Consider the following 7,675-nt stretch of genomic DNA (forward strand, 5'->3'; position numbering starts at 1 on the left):
ACCAGACCGTGGATCATCACCGGAGGCTCTGAACTGCCGACCGCCGCTGAAGACTCTGGGCTGCAGGCCGTCTCAGGAGGTACCGGGCTGCAGGCCGTCTCAGGAGGTTCCGGGCTGCAGGCCGTCTCAGGAGGTTCCGGGCTGCAGGCCGTCTCAGGAGGTTCCGGGCTGCAGGCCGTCTCAGGAGGTTCCGGGCTGCAGGCCGTCTCAGGAGGTTCCGGACTGGGGACCGTCGCTACAGGCTCCATGCCATGGATCATCACTGCAGGCTTTGTGCCATGGATTATCACTGGAGGCTTCGTGCCATGGATCATCTCTACAGGCTCCGGGCCATGGATCATCCCTACAGGCTTCTTGCCATGGATTATCCATACAGGCTCCGGGCCATGGATCATCACTGGAGGCTTGGTGCCATGGATCATCCCTACAGGCTCCGGGCCATGGATCATCACTGGAGGCTTCGTGCCATGGATCATCACTGGAGGCTTCGTGCCATGGATCATCACTGGAGGCTTCGGACCATGGCTCATCACTGGAGGCTTCGGACCATGGCTCATCACTGGAGGCTTCTTTCGCGGAGCCGAAACGGGTCTCACCGGACTGAGGAGACGTTCTGACAGCCTGGTACATGGAGCAGGCACAGGGCGTACCAGGCTGAATAGACTCACTGGAGGGAGAGTGCGAGGAGCAGGCACAGGGCGTACTGGGCTGTGGAGGCACACTGGAGGGAGAGTATGAGGAGCAGGCATATGCTCACCATGATACGCACGGGGAGTTGGCTCAGGTCTCAACCCTGACTCCACCAATCTACCCGTGTGCCCCCCCAAAAAATTTTGGGGGCTGCCTCTCGTGCTTCCCCGGCAGGCTTCTGTATCTTTCCAATACTTGCCCCCAAGTCCAATCTATCCTCTCTCGCAACTCCTCCAGAGACCAGGAATCCATCTCCTCCAGGGCACGCTGCTTGATCCAGTTGTGGTGGGTAGTTCTGTAACGATCGTTGTAGAGAGGGGACCAAGATGCAGCGTGGTACGTGTTCATGATGTTTTATTTAAATCAAACAAACACTCAAACAAAAATACCAAAATGAAACGAAAGCGCACAGTTCTGTCAGCTACAGCTACAAAACAAAAAACAACTATCCACAAACACAGGTGGGAAAAGGCTGCCTAAGTATGATTCCTAATCAGAGACAACGATAGACAGCTGCCTCTGATTAGGAACCATACTCGGGACAAAACAAAGAAATACAAAACATGGAATGCCCACCCCACACCCTGACCTAACAAAATAGAGAAATAAACCGTCTCTCTCAGGTCAGGGCGTGACAGTCTGCAATGTATTCGCCCTGAAATGCAACCCCTGTTAAGGCTTGTTTTAAGCTGCATTGACTGCTACTGTATTAAAATTGTTGAGATTAAATGTCTTAGTCATGTGTAATAATTTCTTGACATTTGCTGTCATGTACACCTTGACCACGGCTATCTACAGTACACCTGGCAGTTTTTGAGTTTTGGAAGGGGAGGGATTTTTCGGCCATACGTTGCACGAGACTTGCAAAGAAAGGAGGGAGGGGTGTTACCAAAGATGGTCCTTCCTGATTCCACCACTAGTCCAACATCTCAATCCCCCACAACCAACACCAGTAACTGTCCAGAGGCCAGCGCTCACGCAATAATTGGTTCTGTTGCCGAGATGAAGCCAAAGAGAACCAGCCACTATCATCACATACACATCTGAGTGACATTGTGGCTAACATGATAAAGCTTCTTTCACATTACACCATTTTCAATATCCTTAAAATCACCTTATGTTCTTGACTGTCATGCCTAATGGCTGTACAAAGAAATGACACGTCAGTACTGGCTTTAAAGCTTGCTTCACATCACATGGTTTACAAAATCCTACAGTTGTATTACGTTTCACACCATGCGAGTCTTGAAAGGATTGTACGTGTCCCGTCATGTCTAATCTGTAATGAATTATACCAGACAAGCTGACTCAATTGAACCTAAGGTCAGTTCGTAACGGGTTGTAAGAATAACAAAAGTGAGGAGAAAATAAAACTTGGAGGACTCTCTGAGGCTGAGTGAGAGGGTTGGGTGAGAGAGCACTGAGAAGGGCAAGTTGCTTCCTGTGTCTGTGAGGTCAGGGGCCGTACGCCTCTCAGAGAAGGAGTGCTGATCTACGATCAGTTTGGCCTTTTAGATCATAATGAATAAGATTATATGGACAAGGGATCCTAGATCAGCCCCTGAGCTCCGTACTGCTCAATCCACCAATCACAACCAGCAGAGAGAGTGGGAGGAGGAGACAAAACAAAGATAAATGATACAGCTACAGTATCAATCCTAAATACCATGCTAGCCTTTTCATGCAAGTGATATTCTTTCTGTTTCATTAAGTACGTTGTTCACCTAGAAAAACTGGTTTGAGAGACTCAGTCAAGCATAACCGACACACATTGATAACGTGTAGGAACACCATAGGCCGTAGGTTAATAGAGAGAAAGGACTATATGTAGGGTTCTGTCTGGTATGTTGTTCTACCATAAGACTAAACACACTGGCCACGTCCAACTCCCCATAGTAACTAGTAGGCTGATGGATATGCTAAAAATATGTTTTATAATATGTGACATTTCTACTATTGAGTCATAATCATTTCAGTTTTTAATCTGGTGTTCTTCACTACATGCTATTGAGGAAGAGAATTGTCACTTCAGACCCAGATGATAATCAGCTGAAAGTAAGATAAGTGGATAGACTGTAGAAGACAAATTCTCAGTATGGGTGAGTCTAGTATTTGTTGCTTATTGCATCCATTTTTACTAGACTGTACATTGTAAATAGCATCGTTGTCACAAGTGTCAAATGGAGTAGACCAAGGCGCAGCGTGTTTAGTGTTCATCTCGAAGAATAATGAAGAAATAGAACACTTTACAGAAAGAAACAAAATGACAGCCAACAGTTCCGTCAGGTTTACAAACTACTAAAACGGAAAACAACAACCCACACATGAAAAACAGGCTGCCTAAGTATGGCTTCCATTCAGAGACAATGATAGACAGCTGCCTCTGATTGGAAACCATACCAGGCCAAAACATAGAAAACAAAACATAGAAATAGAAAACTAGAAAACCCCCACATAGAAACAGAAAACCCCAAACCACCCAAAACAACCACCTGTCACACCCTGACCACTCCATAAAGGAAAAAAATGACCTCTTACCAGGGTCAGGACGTGACAATCGTAATAACCAGACAGATAAACATGTAGCGTAATATTAATGTAAGAGATCCGGCCGGCTCGCCAGACTACATTCTAAATAGTATGTAGTATGATTAGAACACAGTAGTTTTAGTCAGTAGTAGTCAAGACAGATGTCAGACACAGTCTAGGTGGTTTGTCTAAGAGGCAGGTTGACAATAAACATCAAATAGTACAACAATCAAGGATATATTTTGGTCATTGACCTTTTTTTAATTGATCTGATAAAGGGGTTTCATATTCATATGACTGTCTCACACCTGCAAATGGGCCACACACTTATTTAGGAGTTGGATTCTGGGGAAACAAATGTTTTAAATAGATGGTTGACAGATGCTTCGGTTTAGGTAGGCTGCAGTGACATGGAGCATTGTTCACAGTTACCAGAAGAGGGAAGCATTTCACTTAATCAGCTAAAGGCATGATTGACAGAGAAAGTTTAGGCTATGGTTATTCAAATCCAGTCTCACACAGTAGGGGTCAGTTCAGTGATTGCCTAAATTCAACACACCTGTTCTTCCAGGTCGGATAAATTCAAAACATAACGTGCCTGCGCCCCTCCAGGACCACGGTTGCCTACAAATTGCAGTACTTCCCAACCCTCTCCTCTGGGTTCACCAGACAGGCACACCTGTATCAAATAGTTAAGGGGTTGATTGTTACTAGACTGAATCAGGTGTGTCAGATTAGGACCACTGAAAACCAAACACACACTAATTTACCCAGAGGCCTTTAGTTACCTGACACAGCTCATTCTGCACAGCAGCCAGTAGAGGGCAGTATTTAACTCCACAAGCTAGAGGAATGATTGGCAGACTAAGCTCTGACAAGACAAACCTTTCTGCGGCACTCCAGGACCAGGGTTTTCTACTACACTGTAGGTGCAGTACTTTCCAACCCTCTCCACTGGGTTCACCAGACAGGCACACCTGCATAAATTAGTCAAGATGGTTAGTAGACTGAATCAGGTGTGCCAGTTTAGTGCTAAAACCAAAATGGGAAATGTCTGATGGTCCCTGAGAAGAGGGTTGGGAGACCCTGGACTGGGGGCCTCAATCTCCACTGTACTGCTGCTTTCCATTATTCTGGGTGATTGATTGATTAAGAGGTTAAAGCGATCCAGCAAACCTCTACAGATATGTTTGCTGGATTAGGTGCTACAGTATCTATATAGTGGCTGGACTCCAGCATAAACTTTACACAGTCAGCAGCTATGTTCCCAAACAGTAAGGCCACCTCCAATTAGTCTCAATCTGTTCCCTTCCTTTACTTGTCTCCTTTACTTGTCTCCTTTGCTTTGTTGCCATCAAAGATCTGAAAGACCTCACCATATGAATGCAATGTGATGGAATGCTATCAACCTACCAGGCCTCACACATCTCAGTCATAACAAAGGAACGGAAACAGCCATAACCAGCAGTATTAGAATATTGGGATACCGTATAAAATCATACCTTGGACACTGGCATGAGAGAACACTTAAAACCAAACACACACTAATTTACCCAGAGGCCTTTAGTTATTTGACACGTTTCGTTCTGCACGGCAGCCAGAAGAGGGCAGTATTGAACTCCACAAGCTGTAGGTGCAGTACTTTCCAACCCTCTCCAATGGGACCACCAGACAGGCACACCTGCATCAAATAGTCAAGGGGTTGATTGTTAGTAGAATGAATCAGGTTTGCAGATTAGGTCTCAAACAAAAATGTGAAACGTCTGGTGGTCCCTGAGAAGAGGGTTGGGAAACCATGGACTGGGGGCCTCAAGCTTCACTTTAGTGCTGCTTTCCATTATTCTGGGTGATTGATTTATTAGTGGTATATTGGCTATTAGTATTCCAGACCAGAATCAGTCCCTGGTTAGAGGAGAAGGATGATGATGAGGTTTCAGGGTCTTTCTGTACTGTTACTATGGGAACCTTTATTCAGTATCAGCAGTGGTGTTGCTGGTGTTGGTCATGTTCACACATAGATCAGCATCAAATAGGTGTGAACAAACAATTCTCACAAGTCATTTGTGGTTGTATGTGTACGTGTGTGGGGGTTTCTGTGTGTGTGTGTGTGTGTGTGTGTGTGTGTGTGTGTGTGTGTGTGTGTGTGTGTGTGTGTGTGTGTGTGTGTGTGTGTGTGTGTGTGTGTGTGTGTGTGTGTGTGTGTGTGTGCGCGCATGTGTGCGTGCATGTGTTCACTGTGCTATGGTGTTTGAGGGGTACTTGTATCTGTATTTGCCTGTTCTCAGCAAGAGAGGAGGGACTGTGAAAATAACCACAAGAGCACTGTTATAACAAGTCCCCCTGAAAGTTTAACATTTGAAAGCTGATTCTGTATCTTAAAAGACTATTCATCTCCATTACAAGTTGCCATTGGACCAGTACATTTTGATATCATGGCAAGGCACAAGATCCTAACCTTTACTGTGATGTATTTCGTCCAGGCTTGGATTTTGGGTGTGGACTCCAAGGTGGTAAGCTACTACACTATTTTGAGAGAGAGAGAAAGTCAAAGAGGAAAATAACAGGCTAAATTTTAGTATGGACAAAGTTAAGTGTCACGGGACTCGTCTGAAGGTAACAGATACCGATTTTAAAAAATGAATCGAAGTATGAAGGTAGTTTTGTGCCTACCCCCCAAAAGACGTTATGTATGTGTAAAGAAATATATATATACATTTCCTGAGTTTTCTTATATCTCCTAGCTTTAGGACAGACTCTTCAAAACCTTGTTTTTTCTGATTCATTTTTTGACTGTCCTTTCTGCCATTGATGAATGTCTTATCCAATGTGTTTCTATGGAGTTAGAAGGAAAGGCCAAAAACATTACATTTTTCATCAAATTATTATTATTAATTATAATAAATGATGCATAGTATGACCATCTTAAAACAATTCCATGTCAACTCAGCACCTCCCACCCACCCCAACATCTTAAACTCTAAATATATAACTAACAGACTTACAGCTGTCTCTCATCATAATAATATTATCTGCATTTTCTTGTTTCACACCTGTTTCTCTTTTTCTCTCTTCCGTTCACTAAAGGTTCGTCTCCCTCTGCATGATCCAAAATCCAACTTCCCCTTAAACATGGCTCCAGACTCTGTTGATGACTCCTACAAGGGCTGTGAGGATAAGATGCTCAGGAAGGTGCTAGACCTTTACCTGCCAAAAGAGAGACGAGAGAACAAAGATTTCAACCAGGCATGGACCGCTGCTGAGGACCATTACAAAATAAAAGGAAAATTGTCTAAAAACTATTCCCTGGCAATCCAGGTGTATGTGAATGCAACATCCAACATTTACAAGTCATTCAACGCTGCCACTCGTACCCAAAAGGAGAGCTACAAAACTGCGTTCAAGTACCACTCCCTGCACTTCTTTTTGACCAATGCCTGACGAATGCTGAACAAGAACAAGAACAACAAGAACAAGACTTTCCAAACCTTCCGTGGATCTAAAGACTCTTTCGAGGGTGTCCAATATGATGAAATGCGATTCGGACAGTTCACGTCGAGCTCTTTAGACAAGAATATCACTAAACACTTTGGAAATCGCTCCTGTTTTGAGATCACCACCTACCTTGGTGCCCCACTGGGGGTGTACGCATCTCAGATGGCTCATGAGAAGGAGGTGCTGATTCCCCCCTACGAGGTGTTCAAAATTACAGAGGTGCTGAAGAGAACAGACAAGAAAGACCTCTGGTGTGACGTCGTTTACAAACTGGAGAGTACTAAGAAAGAAAAAAGTTACCTGAATTGCCGTTTGTTTAATAAACCACTCCAAGGAGAATAAAATCAAAACAGCAACACAGCTTTTCAGCATTCTGTCAAATTATGACATTTTGTGTTGTATTGTAGATTGTATTGTAACCCTTGGCTTCCCCATCCATTGTTGCTCCCTCCCACAAATGCAGGAAATATGATTGTCAGATCTGTCCTGTTATAAATGTTGGCCACATTGTTTGCTTAGATTGTTAACATTTCTTCTGCCAGTGAATTGGCATTTGTTGTCATGTGCACTGCAGCTTTTGTTAAAACCAATAAAGAAAAGCATTCAGCAATATGACATCTCCTGTCCTGTTTATCCACTTTCTGTACATCTGTTATAAAGATATCAATCTCAGCTCACTTGAAGATTTTTTTCCCCAGTTTTATAATTAGAAGTGGCTACAAAGATATTTAGATTTAAACAAAGATTGTGTTAGGTTTCGTTCCTTACGTCCTTCCTTGTCAATCATTGGTTCATTGGTGAAATTAGCATTATGACAATATCTTTAATTAAATAATTCAAAAACCTTTATTAATGCAATTGCAGACAGAAGTTGACAAACAGGAACATAGCACGCATGTTGCTGAGTAAGTTCTGCATCCAACAAAAGGTCTCCAGTTGTTTTATTAAACCCTAAGTCGCGCCC

The 7,675-nt window shown here is 43.8% G+C and overlaps 1 pseudogene; it reads left to right on the top strand.

The window, feature by feature from the left end:
* Positions 1–5,519: 5,519 nt before the first annotated feature.
* On the top strand, positions 5,520–7,323 carry LOC106602239 (ecto-ADP-ribosyltransferase 5-like; annotated as a pseudogene).
* The last annotated feature ends 352 nt before the right edge of the window (positions 7,324–7,675 follow it).

This window comes from Salmo salar, chromosome ssa04 (assembly GCF_905237065.1).
Source record: "Salmo salar chromosome ssa04, Ssal_v3.1, whole genome shotgun sequence".
Classification (NCBI taxonomy): domain Eukaryota; kingdom Metazoa; phylum Chordata; class Actinopteri; order Salmoniformes; family Salmonidae; genus Salmo; species Salmo salar.